The sequence below is a fragment of the Cydia pomonella genome, unplaced genomic scaffold (genome assembly GCF_033807575.1).
Source record: "Cydia pomonella isolate Wapato2018A unplaced genomic scaffold, ilCydPomo1 PGA_scaffold_29, whole genome shotgun sequence".
NCBI lineage: Eukaryota > Metazoa > Arthropoda > Insecta > Lepidoptera > Tortricidae > Cydia > Cydia pomonella.
The window spans coordinates 644,694-664,306 of NW_026907864.1; the positions used below are offsets into that span (position 1 = coordinate 644,694).

Below are 19,613 nucleotides of genomic sequence, written 5' to 3' on the forward strand. Positions count from 1 at the left end.
TTTTTTTTCCACGCCACCTTATTTCCTTTTATGTATCGTTTTACTCTATATTCAGGAAAACATTGTTCAAACAACATTACTAATAAATCATGAAGTACATTGAATGCTTCATTAGTATCATTTTCCATTAAAACTTCATTAAAACTAAGGCTATGAATGTAATTTATAAATTTGTTCATATTATCGACGCTGAAGTCACGTTTTGTTATGTACCATGTTTTAACAATGAAATCCTTATTCATATTTATAGTAACAGATTGAGCAGTATCATGATCCGACAGACTAAGTCTATGTATTTTGCCTACTGCACTTTTGAAATTACTTACTATATTATCAATACACGTATCTTGCCTTGTAGCTTCATTAATATGAGGGATTAAGTTATGAGTCGTGAATACTTCACACAATAGATTTTTTTTGTTTGAGTTAGATAAAAAGTCAACATTAAAGTCTCCAGCGATAACTAAATTGTAATTCTGGTTTTCTAAGTTATCAAGAAGTACTTCAAGCTGTTTCAGATCTGTTTGAAAATCTGAGTTAGGGGTTCTGTACAAACAGATAACTCTCGTTTTTATAGATTTAATAGTAATACCGCAAATTTCAAAGTCTTTCTCCATTGCTAAGTCCTTAATAATATCTAACGGTTCACATTCAACACTATCCCTGCAAAGTATACATGTTCCTCCTCTACGCGCATTTTGTCTAGAAAAATTAGCCACAAGGTTATAACCAGGAATATTGAGATAATTTTCTTCTCCTTTAATTATGAATGTTTCAGTCAGACAAATTACATCAACATGCCAGTTCATTTCCTCCAATTCCCGAATGGCTACTTCTAGTTCACTCGATTTGTTCAACACTCCTGCTATATTCTGGTGTAAAATGCGAAATTGAGCTTTCCTATTCTTTACGAAAAACCCTTCTTTTTTATCTTCTCCATTCAAGACTTGCTCGTTTCTGGAACTTGTCGGATTACCATTACTATCTTGGTTATGTGTATCATTCTTATTGTTGAATTCCTCATTATTCCATCTTATGCCTTGAATGAATGAATGAATGAATACTTTATTGCGATAAACATGGTATACATAAGATGGTAGGTACATTATTGTTGAGTAGCAATACATGTTTAGCCACAAAATGGCATGCAAAATTAATTTTTACTCCTAAAATAAATGTTAATGTTTAATGACATGCTATAAGAATAGTACATGTCTAGCGACAAATGGCATGCAAATAATTTAACAGTCAGTTAATTATATTTACAATAATAATTACATTTAATGGGGTATGTCAGTCAGTCACTAAATCTAGTTTTAATACATTTTAATAAAATTCAAAATTACATTTCTAAGCACCTATATCAAGTGTCAATTATTTAAAAAGTCCTTAATCGAATAAAATGTCTTTTCTTTTAGCCACTGAAATAATTTCCTTTTAAATTCATTTAATGTCAAGTTTTTAATATTTAAAGGTAATTTATTAAATATACATATAGCCATTGGGAAGCAATTTCGACGACACAGGTCTGTTCTTACTCTTGGGTAGTATAGCCGGTTTGGGTACCTCGTATTGAAGTGACATATCTGGTCTTTTGTACAGAAAAGGTGTGCATGGGTCTTTAACAAATACGGATATTTCAAAGATATACAAAGAGGGCACAGTCAGGTGATTTAATGTTTTAAATAACGGCTTACATGACACCAAAGGATGTACATCACATATACCACGTAAACATTGTTTTTGTCCTAGAAGTACTCTATTGATATCTACGGAGTTACCACACAGTAATACACCATACCTCAAAATTGAACCAACATAACCATAATAGGCTTTTAGCGCAGTCTTTTGGTTTGTTATTTTTGCAAGTCTCCAGAGCGCATAAGAAAAACGATTTATTTTACTACATAAATAATAATAATAATAATAATAATAAGCCCGCGGGGGCAGCTTGTGGCGAGCTGACGGTGAGTGGCGACACCGCGGACCCCTATTCCAGAGGGCCCTTTTATTTGGCCCTCACCTCTGCGCTTGCCTTCACCGGCCGGCCAGAGTGGAGTCGCAAGAGCGGGACCTATGCTCCAGGTTGGAAGTGTAAAATGTCATAACGCCGGCGGCCTGCTGAAAGGATTACCGGGATCTGGCTTCCGCAGACTCACCTCTCGACAACCTCACAGCCGCTCCAAAGTGTTGCCCTATTGTCGCACTGTGCGTGCGGCCGTTGTCGGGCCCACTCAATGAGTTGGCGAGTCACCGCCTGTCTTACACAATTCCGAGACTGATTGTCACGGCAGGTGTCCGCTAGTCTCCTCCCATAGCCTATTATCCAGTCCATCCAACTTTCAAATCAATAGCCTTATGACCGTAGATCCCATCGCAGCACAAAAGTGCTGCACTGCAATTATATTTCGTCACTTCATTTTTCAGATATAATTTTATATTAACCATGTAGTTTCCCTATTGTACAGATAGCATCGCACACATTTAAGAGTAACTATTTTGATTAAAACTGTGAAAACCAACATCCGCCCACTTCCGCTTACTGGTTACCTGCGTGCGGCGACCGCTGCGCTCTTCATTCTTTATTTGTGCGTGGTAGCGTCCACACCTCGGTCTAGTTGCCGAACACTTCGGCACAAGACCACATTTTTTATAACGATCTTCGTTGCCTATGCCTACTATGGTGTTAGCTGTGAGATTTCATTGAATTCGTTGTGCAATATTCATATTTTCGTTTTTAAAATCGTTGTGCAATCCTTCAACTTGAAGGACATACATACATCCTGGAGGTTAGTCGAGAACTAACACGATGGAAAAAATCATCCTGGAGGTTGGTCGTGAACCAACACGAAGGAAAGTCTGTTCGTATTTCGAACACCGATTTCGCCCGGGGGTTGGTCGTGAACCAACACGAAGGTATAAGATCGGATAACGCACAACGAAACAATTGCATAAAAAATCATCCTGGGGGTTGGTCGTGAACCAACACGAAGGAAAGCCTGTTCGTATTTCGAACACCGATTGCGCCCGGCGCGGCGATTGGTCGTGAACCAAAAGATCGGATAATGCACAACGCACAACGAAACAAAGGGCCTAGACATTCATATTGGTGCATTTTTCATAATACCCATATATTTTGTGGGAAATTTATTGCCTTAAAAATGGGAATAATGTTGTGTTATAAAGCCGAGGGAGGCTTTCTTTTTATTTGGTTTTAGATGGCCCAACACTTAAAATATATCCAAATTTTACTCACACCTAACCCATAGTACGGTATTAAATGAAAAAAGAAGTATGAATCCCCGCCCATAGGTTGAATGTAAATCAACAAGCGACTCACAAATGTTGTATTTAACACAATAGTACATTGTTTTTATACTACACTACCCACATAAATATAATATTAATACATTGGGTAGGTATAACTTATCTCTAAAAGTGGGAATTGCTACGTGTACCTCATCCTGTCACAGTATTATTTAAAGTATATTCTTTCTGACGTACAATATTTAAACTCTTATATGTTATAAAAGACGTGTAGTGAATTTGAAAGCAATTTCTAAACTTAATCTTGATAAAATATCTTGTTAATATGTATAGTGGTGCCCTGCAGTGGCGGCGCGTCACAAATATTCGTAGGGAACCCGGTGCTAATTTTGCTTTCCTTTTCTCCATGAACTGATCGTGAAAGTACTGATCGGGCTGATATCAGACAAGCCGGTGGGAATCGAGTTCTTGGAACGATCCGCCACTGGTGCCCTGAGAGTGCTTACATTTTGGTGTCGATTTTTAAATGATTATGATATGCAGAAACATTCATAAATCGAACTATAAAAATATGGCTACTTACGTCAATAATGTTATGGGCGATAAAACTTGAACAACTTTGGTTTACTCCTATATTAAATCGCATAAAAAAAAGAGTCGACCAAATGAATACTTATATAAAATATACCTATTTACAATATCAGCTTTAAGAATCTTTATTTCTCAGAATAAGATATAACAAAACTTGATAATAAAGGAGTAATTGTCCTGGTCGCTCATAGGCGATGCCAGTAAGTAATTATTATCTGTTTGAAAATTAGATTTTTTCTTAAAGTTATATTGGATAATTAATTCAATTGAATCATTAAATTATAATAAGTACACTTACTTCAATTGAATTAGAGGAAAACGAGTTTTTTCATCACAATTTACTAGAACAATTTGCAAGAACTCAGTGTCAAGCACCACTAGAGTACCATCCATCTGAGTTAATCAGAAAGCGGTTTTCTCTTCATTTTGGCGAGTTGCACTTATTAATAAATTTTGTTCGCATCTCTCACAGATATTGAGTGTTTATTTTTATGATTGTAAATAATCGGTAACTAGGTAAATACCTATTCATATATTTATTTAATTGTATTAAAACAACAAGACGATTACCCTCTGATTATCCTTTAAAGGATTACCCCTCAGATTACTACTTAAATAACTAAGTTATTAAATAGGTAATAGAAATCGTATAAAATTAATAAATTAATGTATGGTTCAACTCTCATGTGTCGGTCGCGGTACTCTTTCAGCCATCATTAATGCGATGGTACTATGCAATACGTTCACTAGACTTAAAACACTCAAAAGGGTTATGCAATACGTTTTTGCTAAGTTTGAAATATATGTACATATACATTTAGTATCATAATTAATATAGTCATTCATAAAATTAAGACCGAATCACTAAATATAATATTTGTTTTCTAAACTCACAATACAACCACAGTAGCAATACAGCAAATACATTTTCTATTTTATTATGTCAGTTCTATAAGTGTATTTTTTTTAATACATAATAAAAATATACAACATTACGTCTCAGTCTTTCGTTACCGACAGAGCGAATATTTGGATAAAATAAAAATAGAGGGCATTTGAGATTTGATGCTTAATACCTGAAATACTGTGGATTGTTATTGTTATCGTGGTTGATTGCTGTGCTAGTTTAGTTTGCGCTGAGAGAATAGCAGCTACAGCACCGATATTTGTGCAAATATGGTCAAACGCGTCATGCTGTCATTAATATTTAATAAATAAATAAAAAAAGTTCATCTTATTTATCTTTATTCAAATGAAAAGACTTACTGATCATGTTTGTTGTACGCTGACTTTACCTACTCAGGTTTAACTGGTTATTATTAACTAAGCACCGTAATACGAGTAGCTCGAATATACATAAGCTATATAAAATTAATTTATAAATATATTCCGATGTCATTAATGGGCCTTGGCCCTTGCCCTATTTTATTGTATGCAATATGAGCGCAATAATAAACATTGGAATTTGGGTAAATTCTAATCTTACCTATATAAGAAATAACTTCGAAAGTTGAATAGTAGTTATAGTAGCCTTATAAATTTAGTTTTTCATAACTTAACCGAAAGCATATGGAATTATGCACGTTCATAATATATTTCTTATATTTCAAGAACATGATGGATTTACATTTGATAATATCCGAAGTATATTTCTTCTTGAATAGATCAGAGATTTTAACGAATTTCAATGACGTTAGACACGTTTTGGAGAAAAGTAAAATAAAAAACTATTATTTTTAAGTTAAAAATCTTAAAACGCGCTAGGCCGCGTAAGTCTTTGTAGGCCGTTGTATCACTATTCGTTCAGCAGGAGCTGCTGTAAGCCAACTTGCGTGTGCATGAGCCTTGTAGGGGACGTGGTGAAATGATATGCAGTTTTAAAGTAACAAAACGTAAGGGTGTTTGGACAGCGAGAAGCATGTACCTTAGCGCGTGATTCTATACATCGACTGACCGCTGAGAGCCAATGACAAATCTCCGATTGTCCCCCTCCTCTCCCGCTCCCCTCGGTCGCCCTGAACCGGCACATTCCACTCAGACTTCCAGGCACCCACTTTTTAATAAAAAATATAAAATAAATTACAAAAGAAAATCGCGTCGCTTACATACCCCACCCCAGTGCTGCATCAGCACTTACTCAACTTCAGTAGGTACATATGCGACGCGTGCAGCTGATCGACGTAGTGTTCCGGATTTGGTTTTTATCTGCACCACTCTTATGCGGCCGTCTCTTCCCGGAATCACTTCCTGTATCCTTCCTTTAGGCCAAACGTTACGGGGTGACGCAGGATCCACAACCAATACCAGATCTCCCACTTGTAAGGGTCGTTGGTCTTGGTGCCACTTCTGGCGAGGGATCATCTGTGGCAGTACTTCTCGTACCCACCGCTTCCAAAATAGGTCTGCAAGTCGTTGAGAGGTTCGCCATTGTTTACGAAGGTACATGTCGGAGTGATCAAATAAACCGAGAGTCGGTAAGTTGGAAGAACTACCAAGTAAAAAATGATTTGGCGTGAGGGCTTCATCACTTTTCGGTTCAACTGTGACGTGTGTAAGCGGGCGACTGTTTACCATCTGTTCGACCTCTGCCATGAACGTGCTCAAAACTTCATCTCGCGGAGCCTGTTCTTTTAATACCACCTTGAGTGATGCCTTTATTGATCGAATAAGTCGCTCCCACGCGCCAGCCCAGTGGGGGCTAACTGGTGGCAAAAAATTCCAAGTGGTGCCATATTTCAAGGCCAAATCTTTTAATGCGGTGTGATTTAATTCACTAATAGACTTCTTAAGTTCATTATCAGCCCCTCTCAAGTTTGTGCCATTATCCGAGAAAATTTGCTGAGGCCAACCACGACGCGCCGCCATCCTTCGCAGAGCCATTATTAGTGCGTCAGCTGTGAGCCTCGTGACTATTTCTATGTGAACAGCTCGCATGGTAAGACACGTAAATAAAACTCCATACCGCTTTTCTCGACGTCTCAATACTGTTACTTCCATTGGTCCGTACAAATCAATGCCACAGAACGTAAACGGGCGCTGATGGTGGGCCATGCGAGCAGGAGGTAAGTCACCCATTCTAGGTGGTTGCGGTTGCGCTTTTTTTTATTCTACAGAACATGCACTTACTGCTTACATGTTTCACAGTTGGACGAATTCGAATAACCCAGTATTTCTGTTTCAGGTTGTTTACCACTGCTTCTTGATTTCCATGTGCGGCCGTCACGTGATAATGTTTTACAATAAGCTTAGTAACGTAATTACTTCCATCGAGGATCACGGGTTGTTTTGTCTCCGGTAGTACCTCCTGGGCCGCCCCAATTCGTCCGTCGACGCGCAGAATACCGTGTTCATCGAGAAATGGGGTCAAGGTAAGTAATCTGCTTTTCCGGTCTAAATTTCTTTTATTTTTCAGGTTATCCAGGTCTTCAGGAAAGGACTGCGCTTGAGAATATTTGATTAGCAAGCGCTCCGCTTTTTCCTTCAGGTCTCCATTAATCTCGCAAGTAAGTTTTTTACATTTATTTATAAATATAAGTATAGCGCAGGTAGCTCCAAGTAATCTTAACCACGACGAAAACCTTTCAGGTTCAGGAACAGCTGGTAAGTTTTCAGGAGATACATTTACAATCATTGTATACTCTAAATCCAAAGGGTTAGGCTTCGTCAGCTGTTTATTTGAAGGCCAAGTTTCCTCATTGCCATACAAAAAGTCGGGACCGTGAAACCATTCATTTTCCAGCATTCTGAGTTCACAGGTGTCTCGTGTAGCAATATCAGCTACGTTCATTTTCGTAGGTACGTATCTCCATTGAGCAGATTGAGTTAATTCATCTAATTCCCCGAGCCGATGCGCCACGAACGCTTTATAGGTACGTGCATCGTTATATATCCAGTGAAGCACACAGGTCGAATCAGTCCAGTAATAAATTTTCTCCGTGCTCATTTTGTGTTCCTTGATTATACTATGTGCTAGTCTCGCTGCTAGACATGCACTTTCTAACTCTAATTTTGGAATACTTCTATGTTTAGTAGGTGAAATTCGGCATTTACTCGAAATAAATGCTAATTGCCACCGGTTATTGTTATCTAACCAGCGCCAGTACGCTACGGCGCATAAGGCTTGCGATGACGCGTCACACAACAAATGAAGTTGTAGGTTTGTATACATAGCCGGCCGGCGGCCTGCACTATCCGGTGCATTCGGTGCATCGTCTGTCTCACTCGCACGCGTGGCGGCTTGATAGTATCGGGGCAGGCGCACTGAACTTACCCGTTTCAATAGCTCGAGGAATTCGATCCATTTTTTAAATAATTCTTCCGGAATCATGTCGTCCCAAAGTAATCCTTGTGCCCATGTATCACGGATTATTATTTTTCCTCTTATTGTTATCGGTGATAGGAACCCATACACATCGAATATCGACATAACAACTCTCAGCATTTCTCGCTTTGTAGGTATCTTCTCTCCAGATATGATTGCCTGCCGCATACCGCGTTTGAAAGAGACATCAAAACCAAGTAAGTCCTCCTTTGGAAACCAAACTAATCCGAGCGTACGTTCGCCATTATCTTGTTGATCGATTTTGAACCTTATGGCCGTTGAACCTAAGTTCTCTTTTGGTAAACTGTTTATTAATGTTTCACTGTTGCTCGTCCAGTTACGAATGTTAAAACCGCCTTGTTTATGTATATATGCCACTTCTTGTACCACTTTTATTGCAGTTTTCTTCGTCCTCAAAACTATCAATGTAATCATCTACATAATGTTGTTTATATATTGCAGATACGGCGGCCGGCATCGATGACTCATAGCGCACGGCGTTCTTGTTTTTTATGAACTGCGAAATAAATGGTGCACAATTTGCTCCAAATATTAAACATGTCATCTTATACGTTTTTATAGGGTCGTCAGGAGCAGCGGAGCCTTCAGACGTGTTTCTCCACAAGAAACGAAATGCATCTTGATCTTCAGGGATGATTTTCACTCTTAGGAACATATCTTGGATATCTCCAGTTATTCCGATTTTATTTTCGCGAAATCGAAGCATTATTCCATATAACGATACGAGCAGATCAGGTCCTTTATACAGGTAATCATTTAAACAAACGCCATTATTTTTGGATGCGCAATCGAATACGAGCCTTAATTTTTGTTTGTTAGGGTTGTCAACCCCGAAATGCGGCAGAAACCATGTTTTTGGCGTGAGCTTCGGGTTGCTGACCTCCATTGCGTAATCGTTATCGAACAGGTGATTTATTCTTTCAGTGTACCTTGATGCATAGCCAACATCCCGTTTCATTTTTCTTTCCACTCCCTTAAGTCTAGAAAGTGCATTACCATAGGATTCAGTCATGTTGCAATTAAGATCTTTCCATGGAAGCCCAACGTGCCACCTGCCTTCTAACAATCTAGCCGTTTGTTCCAATCGCTCCTGTGCGCGCAGGTCCTCTGAGTTCTGGCGTGGATTACATGAAACGCCCATGGATTCAATGGTAAAAGAGCGGCGTACTTCTTCGTGTATTTCTCGTAGTGCACGCTCATTTTGGTCCTGCAGGTCCTCAGTTATAAATAAGGTTGAATCTAGCCGCTGGCCCTTGTCGCGCGGTGCTGTGATACGGCCGTGAACACACCAGCCTAAGACAGTCTGAGTTATGTAAGATCCTTCGGACTTGCCCTTTATTATTTGCAGTGGCATCATAAGATGATAGTGATCCTGCCCTATTAACAGCTGAGGCTTCTCATAACGAGTGTTACATAATTGATTTTTAATTTCAACCTTAAGGTCATAATGCGTAAGGTTCACTTTAGATGCATTTTGCGAAGGCAAGTTTAAGTCTGTAACACTGCGAGCACGTAGCGTAAACATCTGTCCATCTTTGTTCGACACATCAAAGTCCACTACCTCACTTTCGCACTTAAGTTCGGTGTTACTCCATGCCCCACTAACGCACATTTTTTGTTTGGTACCATGCAATCCGGCGCGGGCGGCGAGGTCGGCGCTTATCAGTGATACCGTCGAGCAATTGTCCAATAATGCAGTGGCACTAATTATACCGTTAGGGTCCGTGTATGTAAATAGGTACAGCTTGTAACAAAACTTTGCAGCTTGTCGAGTTTATGTTTGTAACAGTCTCAGATCGCGTTTCACTCACATCAGTGTCTGTTATTTCCGTAATATTCACACTAGATTGAAGATTTGAATTATTAGCGTGCGAAATGTAATGTAACAAGCGGTGATGGGATTGTCCACAGTTTTCCTTATCGCAACAGGGCGCAGGACAGGTTTCTTTGTTATGGCGCGACACTAAACATTTATAGCATAATCCATGACGTTTCACATAGGCCCACCTGTCTTTGCGAAGCGATTTTTTAAACATTTTACAGTCTGTTATGTCGTGTTTAGAGGTACGACAAAATTTACACTTATCGTCACTTAGTTCATTCTGCACTAGCACGGTTTGAGAGCGGTAACAATCACTTTGTTTACGTTTACTATCACTGTAAGTGTTCGCGAGGATTACAGCTGTTTTTGATATTTTGAGAGCTTCGTCATTTAAATTCCGACAGAATGACGAGCCGGGGTTTCTTGCCGTCGTTGATAAGCGGGTAGCTATAGTCGACCCATTTCGATATTAACACAGTTGGCAATTTTGACAGAATTACAGATATGATTTTCATCCCCCTTAGGTACTCATCATGACCAATAGCTGTTACTGCTGCAACGTAATTCTTAACCTTCACGGAGAAAGACACTATGTCCTTATGATATTCTTGAGACATCACCGGCAGTTTGTTGATGCTTTGTACAATTTTTGAAATAATAATATCGGGATTCCCAAACTGTAACTCTAGAGTGGACATCACTAGATCTGGCGCAGTAGCTCCAATTAACAGAGAAGTTACTGCTTCTTTAGCTGGTCCCTGAAGGCATTTTCGTAGCCTCCATAGGTTTTCTTTGTCGTTGAAATTGCACACTTCAGTTGATTCGTCATACGCCTGCTTGAATTGGAGCCACTCCATTGGGTCACCGGAAAAAAAGGGTAAATCTCGCGGCGTGCAGAGGCGGCTCAACATTCGAGCGTTAGGTCCATTCGTAGAGGAGACTGCGGCTATGTCTTTGAGTGCCGTTGCCAGTAGGTGAACTGTATCTTCGGTGCCGTCGCGCGCTGGTGCAGCCGGCGCGGGCGGCGGGTACAGCTTGTCCAATGTGTTTTCCGTTGGTGGCACAGGCTGCTCTTTCAGTTCCAGTTGACTGCGTTCTAACCATTTCTCCACTTCTTTGTTTGTGTGAATTTCACTAGCTTCCGATTGTGAACTGTATTCTTCTTCTTCTTCTTCATCCAATTGTGCTAGGTCCGACGCTAGCTTTTTGTCGATTAATTCCATTTGTATACGCGCTTTTGCTTCTGCCGCTTCTAATTCTAGCAACTTCTTTCTGGCCACGACTGAAGAACGCGCAGAACCTGATGCTTTTGACTTTCGAGTAGATTTTATAGATTTCGATTTAGGAATTTCCTCCATTCTGCACTTTTCACTTGCACTACCCACATCTACAGTAATTGTTTTATCGAGTAGCTCCTTTTTCTTATCTATCGATTTTATTTTTGCAGGTTCGTCGTTTTGAGTCGCTTGGCAAACTGGTTTCTGCTTCTGCGTAGGTATTTCCTTTTCGGCCTTAAGCTCCTTTTGTTTTTCTTCTTGTTTCTTAACACTGCTCCGTGTGTTCATTTTTCGTATCGGAGTCCGGTACATTCAGAGTTAAGGATCAGGTTTGAAGACCAGCTTGTAGGGGACGTGGTGAAATGATATGCAGTTTTAAAGTAACAAAACGTAAGGGTGTTTGGACAGCGAGAAGCATGTACCTTAGCGCGTGATTCTATACATCGACTGACCGCTGAGAGCCAATGACAAATCTCCGATTGTCCCCCTCCTCTCCCGCTCCCCTCGGTCGCCCTGAACCGGCACATTCCACTCAGACTTCCAGGCACCCACTTTTTAATAAAAAATATAAAATAAATTACAAAAGAAAATCGCGTCGCTTACAAGCCTAATAACTGAATTTTCTCATTGTCGCCAGCTGCTCAGTGAACACAGCGTATCCCACCCTGTCTGGAGGTAATGCTGGGTTGTATCGTTAACATAAATTAGGTCTTATTTTAGTTATTACTCTTAGACGAGTCTAAAGTTGATATCAATAGTAGTACCGCCTGTCTTCTTTAATTCCGTATCGCAGACAAGGACCGCTAGTGAACTTTCACACATTCATAAAAGAACGTTTTATGAATTAATTCTACTTTTTGTAATCGAATTAAACTGAATGTAAAGTAGACCACAAAGTGTATAGAATCTTAGTGAATTATGTTTCAGTGTGAACAACAAATTGAAACGTGATTATTAGGCTTTGTTTTGATATCCTAATAGGCGTGTTACAATATATATATATATATATATATATATATATATATATATATATATATATATATATATATATATATCATGTGTACATACCTAATATGTACTTTTTATTTTAAACCTACATACCTAAACTTTCTTTATGCTTTTAAACAAGGCTTTATAACTCAATTGGCACAGTATGCTTGTGTATAGTACACATGTTATGTCCTGAACTTGGTCTGCAGTCTACGCAGGTGGGCTACTCTGCGCAGGTGGGATACAGCGATAATAACTTCAATTACTTGATGGCTTAAAACACAACCCGTTAGACAGTTGTTCGCTAAAGCATTGATTTAATTTTGGTTCAGTTTAATTTACCATACTTCTGGATTTCTTTAGCAGTCAATTAAAATAGTATCATGTGTTTTCATGAAAAAGGATCATCAGATTGTTTTCTTTTATTACAGAATTGGTTAAAGTTAAACGACTGCTGAAATACGGTTTTAAATCATATAACTCAAAACATATGGTACATTTGGGACACTAACTTAATACAACTTATCAAAATAAATCCCTAGAAATTGAAAATAAATAAATTCAGATCAAAATAAATCCCTAGCACCTGATAATAAATAAATTCTTGCTATTAACTTATATAATCTAATAATTTGAAATATTAAACTATAATAATTATTTATAAGTTTTTAATTGTTTTTCCACCCATTTGTGTTTATTATAATAACTGTTTAAATATCACCTTGATTTTGAAACGTGAACTATATTATAAATATACGAACTGCAAATACAGTAGGTCAGATAAAAAAAAAAAAAAAAGAAATACAAAACATTTCGGGTTATCACCATGGTTAACATTAACAAATAAATTTCACCCGAATGACTTATTTTACTTCGGACTAAGATAGATATATGGTTTTAGTGTCTCACTATGATGTTTTTTAATAATATATTTCTAATGTTAGTACGGTGTATACGTAACGTACAGTAATTAAAATAAAAATCCTGCGGTCATTGGCATGGCATATACATTGAGAAGTTTTTTTTTCTATGTGGTGTGTGGAGTTAGGAGGAACGTCTTAACTTAAACTAGGCACTGAGACAGCCAAAGCTTTTGTCTTATTTCAACCAAAACTTATATCTCTAAACATCTACATGGTTAATATAAAATTATATCTGAAAAATGAAGTGACGAAATATAATTGATGATCAAACGAACTTCTTGAAGTGAAGTTCGATCGATATTATATGAGTCACTTCATTTGAAGATATAATATAAGGTCCCACCCACCCTAGAACCCTGATATAAGTTTTGGTTCTTGCCTTCTCTAAAAATAATGAAGAGCGCAGCGGTCGCCGCACGCAGGTAACCAGTAAGCGGAAGTGGGCGGATGTTGGTTTTCACAGTTTTAATCAAAATAGTTACTCTTAAATGTGTGCGATGCTATCTGTACAATAGGGAAACTACATGGTTAATATAAAATTATATCTTCAAATGAAGTGACTCATATAATATCGATCGAACTTCACTTCAAGAAGTTCGTTTGATCATCAATAGTCTTTGCACCTGGCGGGGACCATCACCAGATGTATCATATTGTGCGCTCGGAGATGGTATCCGCCACGTGTATCCCTTGTTTTTAGATTAATTCGTCTTAAAGGGCCTCTGCGCTGTTGGCTTCGGCCCCACGCATGCCTCCCAAAGGTCCGGGACCCCATGGTCCCGAGATATGGTAAGACAGACAAATAATAATAATAATAAAATTATTTATTGTGCACTACTAAAGAAAAGCTCATATTACAAACAAAGACAGGACTTAAGGTGGTTCGACTAGGTTACCTCTTAGCTTAAACCTCTCTAGATGGCGCCACAATTGCAAATTTTGAGTTTTAATTTTTTTGTGGAGTAGTCTTGGTATTTCTATACTGTAAATTATGTTTAGCGCACTCTTTAAATAAATATTGAACTATTACAACAAACATTGAACACTTCATTGTACAAAAACTACCCCTTAATGTCGACAGAATGTTTCTTGACTCTATTTCTAAGTATCACTCACACATTCAAACAGTCTTACTGGGATCCTTGTAGTAGACAATTTGGCACAGCGTGAGTAGGCTTCAATAGCGTTGCGGTATGTACGTGGAAATACATGCAAGAGGATGTGGGTTCGAGACTCATTAATTTTTTTTTTGTTATCAGTATTATCAAGTACCTATTATTAATAAATTATTTTATGAGAAATATGAGCGTTTTCCATAAAAATATTAAAAATCTGACTCTCACACATCATGATATTTTTGGGTTCTTCCAACTCAGAATCACTAGCATAATCAATCCTCGTGCTAAAAAAACCCGAAAATTTGTATTGAAATTTTAGTTTTACATTGAAATTTCTTTCACACTAAAATGTGACGTAATGGTATGGATATTTTAGGATATCTTTTTTTAATGCTAGGGTGGAGAAGATTCTAAGTAGAATGAACCTAAGAAAGTCCAAATTTGTAAGTCAGATTTTCCGGTATTTTTTTCAAAAAAAAACGCTGTTTTGTTCTAAAATTAAAGCAATCCCTTACTGCCCAGCCTTTAAAAAAGTAGGTACTATTTTACAGTAGAATTAAAACATTTTTTTACGATACATTTAATTAAATTACAGTGAATTACAAAATTGCATGGCCTTCTATTTATAACCATTATAAAAAGAAATGAGATATTTACCATGTTTGTTTATATTATTGATTTCCCGATATTTTGACACAACTAGAAGTTTCACACAATGCCTAGAGATAGAAAATTATTGATTTATTTTATTTATTGTCAATTTCATTCAACGGATCACATCATATCCAATTTATGTGTTTATGTATTGCATTGTTTTCTACCTAGTTGGTTATTAAATTCTGTTACTGCAATAATCTTTCTCTACATAAAATATACCAACGAAAGTTTAATAAAGTATATATTTAAATGAAGTACACAAAATCAGGAATTACATATGACAATATCATTCAAAATCGCCTCCTCTGGCTTTGACACAGGCCCTCAAACGACGAGGCCAGTCATCAATAGCGGCACGCACGATTGTCATGTCTAAATCCGTCACTGTCTTAACTATGGCCCGCTTGAGGGAGTTAAGATTTGTGTGGGGTTTAGCACAGGCTTTCTCCTCAATAACCTGCTATATGGCATAATCCAGGGGGTTAAGGTCCGGGCTGGAGGACGGCCAGTCTTCGTGGGCAATAAAGTCAATTTTGTTCCTTCGAAACCAGGCTTGAGTTGTTTTTGCCTTATGTGCAGGAGCTGAGTCCTGTTCAAAGATCCATGGCTGGTTTTGAAATAGGGTGTGGCTTAAGGGCTTCACTATTGGTTCGAGAACGGTTTCCAGTTTCCGGTTTTCACACCTTTTTCACAGAAATGAATCTGTGTTAGCCCTGAGTATGACACACCCAAAATCATGTTTGGCGGGTGCCCACATTTGTGCAACGCAATAGGGTTGTTTCCATCTACAAATCTTAGGGCATAATTGTATCCCAATAAATTCTTTTGGATTATAAGAACATGTTAAACTACTTTTAGGGGACCTGTAATGACCATATTTTTGTAAATATTGAATTTAAAATATCTTTTGGCACACGTCACGTGACCAAACTCGAAACGTCATTCAAGATTCGGATGACGTCACAACTCTCGGATTGACACTGTTGACAGGCGATTAACAACAAATGACAAATATCAGTTGACAGTTCGTATCTTCTACGTGTGTATGTAGTTATGTGTCAAACCATAAACTGTGACGTCACACAATTTTCAAAGAGCGTTTTGGGCGCGAAAGCATCTGTCAAAATATATTTTGGTAATTTAACACATTTAAAGCCGTTTTTAGTATAAAAGCCGAATTTTAAGGCAACTTTTAGTTAATGTAGAAAGTAATACAAGCGTTTAAAAAAATTGGAATACGATTCTATTTTAGGCCCCAATTCATTATAGATACGACGAGATAAGCGTTATGTGTGGTATATAATTATATATAGCTCACAAATCCACCACATTATGTCATTTTGTATATTTTCGGTAGCATTTGTTTTAACGGAAATAAAGAGGTTGCAAATCGAGTATCAGAACTTCAGAACAGATATCATTTGATATTTACCAGTCGCTTTTCGGTGAAGGAAAACATCGTGAGGAAACTGGACTAATCCCAACAAGGCTTAGTTTTACCCTCTGGGTTGAAAGGTCAGATGGCAGTGGCTTTCGTAAAAACTAGTGCCTACGCCAAATCTTGGGATTAGTTGTCAAAGCGGACCCCAAGCTCCATTGAGCCGTGGCAATATGCTGGGACAACGCTAGGAAGAAAGAAAGAAATCGAGTAACAGAACTTAGTAACCAACTAGGTATAATAGTTATGATGTAAATGTCCATATCATGTTGGAGTCATATATGTATTAGCCAACTATTAATTATTCAAGATCAATACACTTAGCTCCCTTAGGTATTCGCCTAAGTACAATCTCGGGCAAAATTGAGTTTTATAAAAGTGAACTAGTTTCTAGGTCATATTTTCTATGAATTGGTCGCTTTTCGGTGAAGGAAAACATCGTGAGGAAACCGGACTAATCCTAACAAGGCCTAGTTTACCCTCTGGGTTGGAAGGTCAGATGGCATTCGCTTTCGTAAAAACTAGTGCCTACGCCAAATCTTGGGATTAGTTGTCAAGCGGACCCCAGGCTCCCATGAGCCGTGGCAAAATGCCGGGACAACGCGAGGAAGAAGATTTTCTATGAATTGGTCATTTTTGTAGACTCCAATTACAGTTACACTTTTCCTGGTTTTTCGCGGACCAGAATATCGATGATTTTTGTAACTTGATTTAGACGTTGCTATCATTTTCAATCCAAAAACACATAAAATCACAATTCAGAACATGCGGCAGCGTTGTTTTCTATCAAGTACCTCAAGCACCAGGGCGGCTACCGGGAAAATCGAAATTCGTCAATTTCGGGTATTTTTCTCTGTCACTCTAATTACGTCTTAGTGAGAGTAAAAGAGAAAGATCCCCGCAATTTGCGAATTTCGGTTTTCGCGGTAGGCCCCCAGGTCCTGTCAAGTTTCAGCAGTGTTGCCAGGTGAGCGGAAGAGAATTATCGTACTTGAGTGTCAGAATTATTGTACCGTTGAAAAAAATATCGTACGCCAATCAAAAAGGCAGCCCCTAAAAATGTCTAGCAAAATAAGCTTAAGTTTCCAATTAATAATAAAAAAAAGACAATTTTCGTCTAAATTGCGCAAAAAATCTGTTTATGTTTGTGTATTTTTGGGATAGACTCAAACGGTATACAGGAAAGTGTGACCATTTTAACTTACACCAAGGAGCCGAACACCCAAAAGATACTAATTTTAGCCTATTTCTGAGAGAAAGTGTCATATTTTGCTTCAAATTACTAGACTTTTAATGTGGCATCATCCAAGGGCTGAAATTATAGTACTTTAGTGTACGATAATGCTCTTTGGAACATTACGTCATACCGGGGCCCAAATAACCCAAATTATCGTACATGTACGACAATTATCGTACGCCTGGTCACACTGAGTGTCAGTGTCGACAGAGTCAGCTAAAAACGCGTCAAACATCGCAACGTCGCGCCGATGGCCATCCGAAGCATGGAGTGGCAACGCCGCAATGTATTTGTACACGACATTTGTCACACACACATGAGTAAAATTTATAAAAATATAACGTTGATTATTGCATGATTTCTGTATGAAACAAAGTTTTTCTATTAATTTAGCGCAAATGAATATTCGAAAGTAGATAGATGCGGAACTATTTATGTAATAATATTGTGTAATTAATTAATAAATAGCGATTGTTTTTTGTATGAAAATCGAACCACCTTAAATTAGTAGGTAACAACAGGCGGACTTATCGCCATAAAGCGATCTCTTCCAGACAACCTTCAGATAGCGAACCGGTGGCAAGAAATAGGCTATTGGGCAGTGCAAAACAACAATAAAACAAGTATACTTATAATATACACACTTGTTGAATGTGATGACTCCAGGAGATTTTATTATCTATTATAATACCTAGAAATTTTACTTCGTCAGATTCTGATATAACATGGTTTTCGTATTGTTGCCAAACCTGCTCAGGAATCCAATGGTTTCCTTTAATTTCATGCATATATTTTTAATCCCGAAGTTATTAATGTCCCCTGAGTGTCTCCTAAACATATCGTTGTCATATGACAGATTCTCATTTGAGTCCAAGAGATAGGCATATTCATACGTGTGTATATCTCGCCAAAGCATGTTATTAAAAGTTTCAACTCTCCAGTTAAAGAGATTAACACCGTTTCGACATTTGTATGTGGCCGTGCATATAATGAAGTTTGTATGAAGTAACCCTTGCAGCGATTCCCTTTTTATGGAAATTAAGGTATAGCAGTTAGTTTTATATTTAAAGTCTTCTTCTCCAATGAAAATAATGCAGTAGTCATCTTTTGTTAAGTTACTTGTTTTTAAATGGACGTCTTTTAAAATTTCCTTAATTCCTGCATTAGATGACAAATAATGACATATGTTGGCAGCCCCGAGTTCACGCCAAGATTCTACCTGCTGCGCGGCCGACTTGGTGGTGGTGGCGTCCCCTCCACCTGCATAAATACCGCTGCAGAGCCGGGGACCGGGGCTTTTGCGATTTAGACTTCGGCTTCGACACATGACATTTCGTTTAGCAATGTAATTTGATTTATTGTACATTTATTTTTGATTAAAAAGTATTTCGTATATTTTAATAGTTTTCTTTGAGTAAATTATATTATTGTTTATATCAGAAGTGGTAAAGTATTCACGCGGTATGGGTAATTCTCGAAGAAGCCGTAAGCGTAAAAGTGCTGGTACTGCCAGCAGTTCTAGTAGCTCATCTTACGACAGCGAAAGCACCAGAACTCCGTCACCTCCGCCTCCCAGACGCAAGAAGGCATCGCGCTCGACAAGTAAGGCGAGGGATCGTTTGACAAAAAAGGCAAGAAACGGATCCGAAACCGTGAGTCACACAAATTCAAATACCCTAAATAATATCATACCCGAATTGGACCCGCTTAAAGATGATATTGACGCATGGCTTAGTATTATTAAATCGTACGCAAAGACGTTTGATTGGTCAGACGAAATAACCCGGTATCAAGCATTAAATAAACTTAAAGGCTCTGCCAAGGTGTGGTATGATTCCCTGTTGCGTACTGATAAACAATGGCCGTCGTGGAGATGGGCCGATTGGCATAGTAAGCTATCCGCGAGCTTTAGGATTCAGAGAAATATGTTTGAGTTATTAAAAGAGGTGGT

The 19,613-nt window shown here is 38.1% G+C and overlaps 1 long non-coding RNA gene across 1 annotated transcript; it reads right to left on the reverse strand.

Annotated features, from left to right (window-relative positions):
* Nucleotides 1–12,472: 12,472 nt before the first annotated feature.
* Nucleotides 12,473–18,226, reverse strand: LOC133533929 (uncharacterized). Its single transcript, XR_009801946.1, has 2 exons — nucleotides 18,161–18,226; nucleotides 12,473–14,084 (listed from the first exon to the last, which is right to left on the reverse strand). It is a non-coding gene; the product is annotated as an uncharacterized LOC133533929 (long non-coding RNA).
* Nucleotides 18,227–19,613: the final 1,387 nt, after the last annotated feature.